Raw genomic sequence first — 10,059 nt, forward strand, 5'->3', positions numbered from 1 at the left:
CCAGACCAGCATGGAAAAAAGCCAGGAGGGACAGGGATTGCAATAAGGAAAGGAATTGGATGGGATTGAGTTAAAAAGTTGGCTGGACTCAACCCACTGCCTTTTCATTCTTTGAGGGTTTCCATGGTACCATATATTTCTATTTCTTCAGCTGGTTGGAAGTGGATATAAGTGTGAGGTTTAAGCTACCTATATTCTAAATAGCATGAAGAGTAGTCTGAAATGCTTATTTAAGGGATTAATGGCAGCAGCTTCCCTTGGCATTTGATTATCGCAGTATCACTACTATCCTTCAGGACTGTGTGGTATTGGCTCAGAAATAAAGATGGGAGGAATCTCTTTTCAGTGGCTTTCCTTACTGCTTGGACAAAGCAAGTTTATGCTTTTGAAACAAAATCAACACACAAGAGAGGCAAGTTTTAGTGATGAGGGGAATGGAGGACAGCATGCTTCCATCAGACAAAACCCGGTATCCTCAAAGACAATCTATGAAGAAGAGAAAGTAGTCTTGCTCAAATTCTATACTCCCCCCTTTTAAATTACGAGTATCACTGATGTACAACAGCAGAGAAGTACACATTTTTTGGGGGGGGGGGAGCAAAACAGTGGATTTGGAGGTCTCTTGCTATTACAAAGCGTGATCGCTTTGGCAGCACATATACTAAAACTGAAACAATACAGAGAATATTAGCATAGCCCCTGTGCATTTGACTATTACAAAGCATACACTCCCACACTGGTTCAGCCATAACAAAAAATCTTGATTTAATTAAACCAGTGGTTCCAAAACCTTTTTGAGTAACCGCCCCCTTGGTTCCAGAAATTCATCCCCAGTGCCCCCTACCCTATAAAAAGCACGATTCAGAATTGCAGTTTGCACAACCCACTAAGGAAGACAATGACAATAAAATTCAAAGCAGTAACAGCAAAAACGTGAAAAATGACAAATAGACAAAAACACACATCACATGGTGATAACAGTTTCTCAAAATGCAGTATACATAGTCTGACTAGAGTTCTGGTGGAGTATTTACTAAATATTCACAGTTTCCACCAGATTTCAGCACTATTCCAAGGCAGAAACCTGGAGTGCTGTTTGCCAGCATGGTGCCATAGCCTGGTCAATCGTAAGTAAGCGACCAACACAGTCAAGGGGGCCCACCTCCAGTGCCCGCCTTAGTGCCCCATAGATAATCCCACACTTAGTGCCCCATAGGTACAGCCCACTTAGGGAAACACTGAATTAAACTACTTGTGGTTAGTATTATTATCTGAATATGGGCCAGTCCACTATCTATGGTCTTAAAGGTGGTTTTATGTGATTTACCAATGTGAACATATGCTTTTAATCATACTGTGTTCTCCAGTCCTGCTGGAGAGCCAGTGTGGTGTAGTGGTTAAGAGCGGTGGTTTGGAGTGGTGGACTCTGATCTGAACCGGGTTTGATTCCCCACTCCTCCACATGAGCGGCAGAGGCTAATTTGGTGAACTGGAGTTGTTTCCCTCACTCCTACACACGAAGCCAGCTGGGTGACCTTGGGCAAGTTACAGCTCTGTTAGAGCTCTCTCAGTCCCACCTACCTCACAGGGTGCCTGTTGTGGGGAGGGGAAGGGAAGGTGATTGTAAGCCAGTTTGAGTCTCCCTTAAGTGGTAGAGAAAGTCGGCATATAAAAAAGCAACTCTTCTTCTCCTTGCTGCTGCACAGCCTAGGATACAAGCTGGGTGCCTGTGAGGGAAGAAGCCAAAAGAGCAAAAGTAATGAAATCAGCATTTGTTGAGGTAAACCTGGATTCGAATGACTGTCCTCAATCCAGATCCTGGTTTCACAAACTAACTAGAGTGAAGATAAACCATGGTTTCACATTCTGTCTGAACCTAGTCTTTGTTGAATAATGTGCATGAGATGCTCAGAGCCACATTAAATCTAAAGCTTAATAGCAATGTGGTTGCTGCTTCTCCAACAACATCTAGTTGCAGTGGAAGTGTGGTAGCACAACCTAAAAGGAAAAGGGATTGGATCCAACCTTTTTATCACTGGTGAAAATGGTAGGAGAGGATCCCCGTTGACCACCCAAATGCTGGGGACCTGCATGGGGGAAAGCCATGTATGACAGGGAGAGTAAGGAGCGTAACTGGGGGAGACTGAGCAAAAAAATTGGCTGGATCCAACCCAATGTCTGTTCCCTACAAAACTAGCATTCTGAGTGCGCCTTCATCCCAACACCCAGAAAATACTATAAAACTTACAGACAAATGTGTTTCAACTTTTGTAGACAACACCCTACTGGATCAGATCTTGGAAACCTTTATGTGGATCTGCCACATTCAAAGAACACAAGGGTCTTTTTCATCCTCCAGCAGCTCATAAAGGTAAAAGGTAAAGGTCTTCTGAGCAAGCACTGGGTCATTCTTGACCCATGGGGTGATGTCACATCCTGACATTTTCTAGGCAGACTTTGTTTACGGGGTGGTTTGCCAGTGCCTTCCCCAGTCATCTTCCCTTTACCCCCAGCAAGTTGGGTACCTTGAGCCGGCTACCTGAAACCAACTTTCGTCGGGATCAAACTCAGGTCATGAGCAGAGCTTTGGACCACATTACTGCAGCTTACCACTCTGTGCCACGGGCTCCTCCAGCAGCTCATGCCTCAGGAATATTCTCTGGGAGTCACTGCACTCATTTTTCATGTACCTTTTCAACTCCACGGTGGAATCTCCACCATTGTCAAATCCCTGCTTGTAGTCTAGGATCACCATTAAGGATGTGTGTGTGTGTGTGTGTGTGCGCGCACAGTCAAGACACAGCTGATTTACGGTGACCCCGTAGAGTTTTCAAGGCAAGAGACGTTCAGAGGTTGTTTGCCACTGCCTGCCTCAGCATGGAGTGAGAGTGTTCTGAGAGAACTGTGACTGGCCCAAGGCCACCCAGCAGGCTTCATGTGGAGGAGTGGGGAATTGAACCACCACTCTCAACCACTACACCACACTGGCTCTCTAACCATTAAGGATAGCCAGGTACTTTTGGTACAAAAGCTCCAGTGCCTCACAGTTGCATAGCAAAGAGAAATTCGCCACGTCCATGTATGCAACTGGGGAAGAGGGGTGTTTGCAAGAGAGAAGTCTGCAACCCTATCTGCAATCCACACTTACATCAATAGAGCACGCTTTACTTAAATCTGAAACTTGAGTAATATGGTGCTCATTACTCTTTATGAACTTACACGCCCTGAACTTATTCATGTATATGTATTACATGGATCTATGCAATATCTCACATTAACATAAGCGATGTTGGGTGAGCATAAGCCACTGTGTGGCTCCCAACATCCTCTGCATTTGGTATGCAAGGCAGAACTAGCATGTTAAGGAAACATTGCAGCAGCAAATACAGAGCAGCGGCACCTTGGCTTCCATATGGCATGTTTTCCCTGCCCCACTCTCCTCACAGCTGCCACACCACTCCCTGTGTCATCTATTTCAGCCAGATTTTTTTTAATTGACAAATTAATATCAGTATAATGATACAATGATCTGTGTATCAGGTTCTCTGAATTCTCAGCTTCCACTTTTATAAAGTAAGTCTCTAGCCTCTTTCTTTAAGGAGATATAAGGGAAAAGGCATCAGTCCTCCACCTGCAGTATGGGGATATACTCATATCCCTCCCTTCTTGCAAGGAGATCATGATGTCTTATATCAGTGATAATACTGGCCTCCCTCAGGATTACTGTGATAATATATAGGAAGTGTTTTGGATGCTGAAAGTGCTACGTGCTGACCGGGACTGAAACCCTAAGCTTAGATTCCACATAGGAACAACATTTTGGGGGCATTTGGGGCTGCCATGGAAGGGGGGAATTGGCAAAATCTGCTCCCCTCTTTGTGGAAATTCTAGGTGGGATCTAAGCCGTAGGTCTTCAGTGGACATGGCCAACCTCAGTCAAAAAGGTTGACGGCGGAAGGAACACGTTCTTATAAAAGACAGAGTGAGCGTGAATCCATTTGAAAGCAAATATATCTATTTATTTTGTAAAAACCCTTTACCCCACCCAAACGGTTCTCAGCGGCTTACCCAAATGGTTCTCATCAACCAACATTAAAACGGATCGAGTATAACACTACCTGCAGTCTTTAAATCGGAATGGCAGAGGCACCGTCAAAGAAAAATCCCTTTGGAATCATAGAGTTTTGCAAGAAAAGCTACAGCTTAGCATGAGTTTTAGCTAGCGAGAGATGCTAAACACAACAAAAAGGGTTATTTTGTTATGTTCAGAGAAAAAATAACAAGAAGGACATGGTAGGGCCCTGGCTCCGGCATGGTGGAATGCTCTGCCTGGTAACATCGGGGCTCTGCGGGATTTGAAAGTTTCCACAGGGCCTGCAAGACAGAGCTTTTCCACCAGGCCTACAATTGAGGACAGCTGCTAATAATAGCTCATATTATTTATACCATCTTACTGGCCTCCCCTCCCCTTCCTTCTCTTGAATGGGAACTACACATTATGAAGGGTTGTCACCTGCGCGGCCCCTACAGTTTTCTTTAGTCTTGATGCGCCATCACGTTAGCTTTTAGAATTTTATTGTTGGTTTTATTTTGGATATATATTGGTGTTCTTTTTTAAATGATGTTACCCGCCCTGAGCCAGCTCGCTGGGGAAGGTGGGTTATAAATTTAATTAATAAATAAATAAATTTTCCTTTAATCCCCCCCCCCATGGAATTTGGGTCCAATCTGCTGAACTCGCCCTGAGTCTAAAGGTCCTTTACAAGTAAGAAGACTAACGAACAGCTATTCAAAACAGCCCATCTCTGCAAAAAATAAAACCAATCACCATATCCTGTATTTTGCTTCTCACAGTGGTTGCAACAGTCTTCTAAGGTCCCTCCAATGACCCTGATGGGCAAATAAAATAAACTCCAAGTGTAAAAACCAGGATTGGTCCTAGAGAATTTCTGAGGAAGAGAAAAAGAGAGAAACTGAACTGGTTGGTGGAAGATCACTATATACTGTCTTCTGCTTCATGTCTTACATCTTTTACTAGACTCGTGTTGGAGCTAGTAAAGCAAAAAAAATAATAAAGGGTATCACTATTCCACTGTTTTGCAGTTTTAGAAAATAAGATGGCAACATTTTCTTATTGCTAGCCCCCACCCAACAGTTGGGCCCAACACATTTTGAAAACTGAACCAGATGGGCTTAATTCTTGTGTGAAATACAACTCATTCTACTGAGTCCAATAAAGAGAGTGTTATTATATTTGTATTAGCAGCAGATACAGCATGCATGGAATGGCATTTTTATCAAGCAGCCTTTGTGAGAAAGAGAAGGGACATTTGTACCAGGGCCAGAAGACTTAATTTAGTTTCTTAATATTCCTTGTTTCTGAACACTGATAACTAAAGCAACAGTAAAATGTGTAAGTAAAACAAAACATTGCAAGTCTAGCTTCACAACTTGCATTCTAACAGCCCATTCCTGAGCTGCCAGCATGCAGGGATGGCAGGGAAGAGGTGCAGCCATGCCTCCTCCTAACCTGTTTCCCCCACCCCGCCAGGACAAAAAAAGCCTTTAAAAGGCTTTTTCATTTTCACTGGGGGTTAAAAGCCCCATTGAAAACAGTGAGGCTGCACCTGCTAAAAAGCAGGTGCAGCAACGCTGTCCTGGACGCCGGCAGCCAGGGTCGAAAGGGCATAGGGTGCTGCCTAACAGCAGCCCCCCCCCTGGCCCGCCCCAGGAACACCAGCACCACAAGTCTGCACCACAGGGAGACTGCGCTGGCGGAGGGACGAGGCGCAGCTCCGAGACACCCAGGCACCGACGGAACTGCCCTCGCCGCCAGCATAAGTGCATCTTGTCCCGTGATTAGATACACTTACGCTGGCGGCGAGGTCATGCCACCTTCTAAGGGGATTCGCCCCCCACTCAGGAATGCACAGTAAATATATAGGAATCTCTATATCTAATTCTCAATGTCGCCATATCTCCAGATACTTAAGTCTGCAGATGAGAAAGCACACTGAGAGAAGGGAGATTTTTCTCCAAACTTGGGGGACCTCCTAGGTTTGCAGAAAAATCCCAACCCTTCACAAAAGGGGTGGGGGATTAAAACAAAAAACCCACAGCCGCCAGGAGGGGGGAGGAGAAGCAGGAGTCACTGGCACTAGCCAGCCTACATCTTGAACAGCCAACTTTCCCCTGGTACAAACTGAAGTACCCCACAAACCTGCAGGACCAGTTTTCAGAGTTTGTGCCTGGGGATGACTTGGTGAGGGTGCTTCAAACTATGCTAGGGGTTTGTTCTGAACTTGGTGATGGTGCTTCAAACAGGCTCTAAAATGTCTTGTTGCCTTTGCCCTGAATAATTAGGAAAGAAGAGAGGCCTACTGAACAAGCCAGAGCCAAGCATAGAAAATTTTACCAATCTTATTAATATTCTTTAAAATTTCCTATCAAGGTTTCAAGTGAACACCTTCCAAACTTGCCTTGAATTTCCCTTAAGGAAAACTATGGTGGTAGCTCTAGCAAACAGGACAAGACAGGTTCCCCAAAATTTCCCTAGACAGGTCTTATCACAATCAGCCATAAATGGCTGTAGGAACCAATTTGGGCATGCTTGCTTCATCTGTCTGTCAGCAAACTTGGAATCCCCAGCATTTACTGGCTCAGTCTAACTAACTGGTTTTGACACCTGTAGGGGGAAACCAACACAACGATCATTATTATAGATTAGCAAGTGTACACATTTTTTCCTGGCTCAAGTTGTGATCTTCTTGGGAGGGTAGTGGAAAGCTTATGCAAAACATCTTAGTGCTGCTGACCTTAAGCTTGAATGAGATTGCAAAGCAAGGAGGAAGGAACATTTCAACAAGGAAAAAGACAAGGAAGAAGACAACCGTGATTCTCAGGAAGGAATGCAATACTGATGAACCATATACAAATGAGTTAAGCAGAAATTCCCACTAATACCAAACCTTCTGATCCAGTTGGCCTTTCGTACACAGTGAAGTCTACCTTATTAGCTCTGTGCTTCCAGGAATCATTCATTACATTTGGATGTAGCAACACATAATAGGTCTTGAGCAAGGGTAAACTAATCAAGTAGAAGTTTAGGGATAATAGGTGTGTCTCCCAATTAAATAAATTTTAGTCAATGAATCATATGTGAATTATTTGAGTATATCTTCATGCATTGAATATAAGTAAAAGTATACTACCCTTGTCTTTAAATGATGCATCTATATATTATAGCAAATACCTTCTTGGAAGAATAATGCAGTCCTGTGTTTGAATAGGGTTACCAACTGCCTGGAGAAAAAATGCCCCATCCCTTTAATAGAAGCTTAATGGAATGTTATTTACCTCCATGCCATGAAAAGTGGCAGCTGCCCATTTCTATATCTTAAGTCTCTATTAAAAGGATCAGGACTTTTTCTCCAGGGCTGTTAGAAACCTAACATATTCTTGTCAGTTCTAAGACAATGCATCCCACCCCCTTTTTGAAGAAATACTTGTGCTAAAACTAGTTGGCTTTAAAAAAAAACAACACTGTCGAATTAATCACAAAGTTTTTAATTACTCTAAGAATCAACTAAATGTTACAGCCCTAGGAACAAGATCTTTACAGAGATTAGTAGAACTAAAAAAACAAACAAAAAACATTCCAAAACAGAAAAATCATGTTTGCAAATTTTAAAGAAATCTAAGAGATTATAAATGAGGCAGAACTTACAATTTGAGTATGGATACTTTTGACCACAGAATTACAAATCTGTTACTGATCAGGCTCTACCCAGGAGGATTCATCTCTTGGAAGACCAACAGAGATTAGGTCCACTTTCCGGCTATTGGGAGTTTAAGGCTGAAATCCTGAGAATACTTGCCTGGGAGAAAGCACCACTGACTAAAATGGGACTTACCGGTACTTCAGAATAGGCCTGCTCAACCCCATCCTAGCATTTATTCCAGAGCCCAGCCATAATTCCCCCCAAAGGAAATTACCATACTTTTTAAATTTATGTCAATCTACTACTAGCCCAGAATATCAAAGAATTATGATCTCCATTGGGCCAGTAAAACTGGGGAATAGTGATGTCTTGCACCCCAAACACCACACTAGCAGTGATTTGGAGTTCATAGGCTGGTTACAACGAGATGCCTATTCTTGCCAAAAAGCATCACAATTTGCAAGGAACTAGAAGAAGAGTTGGTTTTTATATGCTGACTTTCTCCACCACTTAAGGAAGACTCAAACTGGCTTACAATCACCTCCCCTTCCCCTCTCCACAACAGACACCCTGTGAGGTGGGTGGGGCTGAGAGAGTGTGACTGGCCCAAGGACACCTAGCTGGCTTCGTGTGTAGGAGTGGGGAAACAAATCCAGTTCACCAGATTAGCCTCCACCACTCATGTAGAGGAGTGGGGAATCAAACCTGGTTCTCCAGATCAGAGTCCACCACTCCGAACCACCGCTCTTAACCACTACACCACGCTGGCTAGGGATGCAGAAGGTGATCCAAGGAGCAGGAGAAATTTTGGGACATCAAGGAACAGGATAGCAACAAGGCAAGCAAAGACAGCATGCAGAATCTCATGTCTAAAGAGCAAGATGCTGTAGGTTGAGTGGAGGAAGCTGCCTGAATATCCCAGAGTAAAGACACAAGACAGGGATATGTAAAGTCAGATTTACTAAAATACTGCTCTGTAGGATGTTATTAAATATTTAATGAACCTGTAAGTGCTGGTTAATCCTTACGGGCAGCCTATTAAGGCAACCTGCCTCTGGACACCCCCAACCTGGCCCAAAACTTGGTGCACCTAACACTGTCATGAATTTACTTTCTTCCCTGACACCAATCCAGTGCGGAGAGGCCTGGAGCCTCACCCACTTCCCTCAATTCTGCACAGCAGCTAGTGTTCAGCTGATCAGGCCTAGCACCAAGGAAGCCCCCTCCCCAAGCCCTTCTGGCCATTGGCCATAATAGCCAATAAGAGACTAGTTTAGGTGAGCAGGGTTGCCAACCTCAAGGTGGTGGCTGGAGATCTTTCACTATTACAACTGCTATCCAGGCAACAGAGATCAGTTCCTTTGGAGAAAATGGCCAGTTTGCAAGGTGGACTCTGTGGCATTATATCCCACTGAAGTCCCTCCCCTCCTCAAACCCCAGAAGTGAAGAACTAATACATTAATTTGAAACAATAATCCAAATTGCAGGTTCTCAGCTTCAAGCTGAAAAAAAACACCCCAAAACATGAAAGCGCAAGAATCCTTTCATAGTTTTCTGATAGTCTTATTATTATTTCCACAAGTACTCCTTTCAGCAATGTCTGTTGTAACTGTTAAATCCATTAAAAATCTGAAAAATACCCCCCCCACCACCAAAAAAACCCCTTAAAGCCAGTATAAACCCTTAGAGTTGAAGAAAATGCAACCAGGAAGTGGCTGGATGATAGTATGCAATCAACTTTGTTGAGGTCATCTTGACTTAAATTGCTTGTACCCAATAATACCCAATGCACGGTAGGTATAGTAACAGCTTGTAAAACAGCAGGCGTGCTTCTTCTGTAACCCTGTTTGCAATCCTAAAAAACACTTTCCTGGGAGCAAGCCCTATTGAATAAACCAGGACTTACTTCTGAATAGACTGTCTCCTACCCAGGAACTGCCTTCAGTCTGGTCTAAGTCATGCACATGATTGTTCAAAGAACGTTCATCTGGACACATCGTGGGCTGGTTGGAAACTCGGGCATCCCACTACAATAGGGTGGCCAGCTCTAGGTTGGGAAACTCCTAGAGATTTGGGGGGTGGAGTCTGGGGAGAGTGGGGTTCAGGGAGGGGAGGGACTTCAGTAGGGTACAATGCCATACAGTCCACCTTCCAAAGCAGCCATTTTCTGCAGGGGAACTAATCTCTGTTGCCTGGAGATCTAATCCCAGGAGATCTCCAGCTACCACCTGGAAGCTGGCAGCCCTATACTACAAAGGCCCTATGACCCTCAAGTAGGTTTCAATTCACAATTTAGGAAAAGCCATTATGTGGTGCTTCCCACACACAACTCTTTCCA

The 10,059-nt window shown here is 43.9% G+C and overlaps 1 non-coding gene across 1 annotated transcript; it reads left to right on the forward strand.

Annotated features, from left to right (window-relative positions):
- Nucleotides 1-637: 637 nt before the first annotated feature.
- Nucleotides 638-742, forward strand: LOC130482202 (U6 spliceosomal RNA). The gene has a single exon (XR_008933496.1). It is a non-coding gene; the product is annotated as a U6 spliceosomal RNA (small nuclear RNA).
- Nucleotides 743-10,059: the final 9,317 nt, after the last annotated feature.

The sequence above is a fragment of the Euleptes europaea genome, chromosome 8, assembly GCF_029931775.1.
Source record: "Euleptes europaea isolate rEulEur1 chromosome 8, rEulEur1.hap1, whole genome shotgun sequence".
NCBI classification, from domain to species: Eukaryota; Metazoa; Chordata; class Lepidosauria; order Squamata; family Sphaerodactylidae; genus Euleptes; species Euleptes europaea.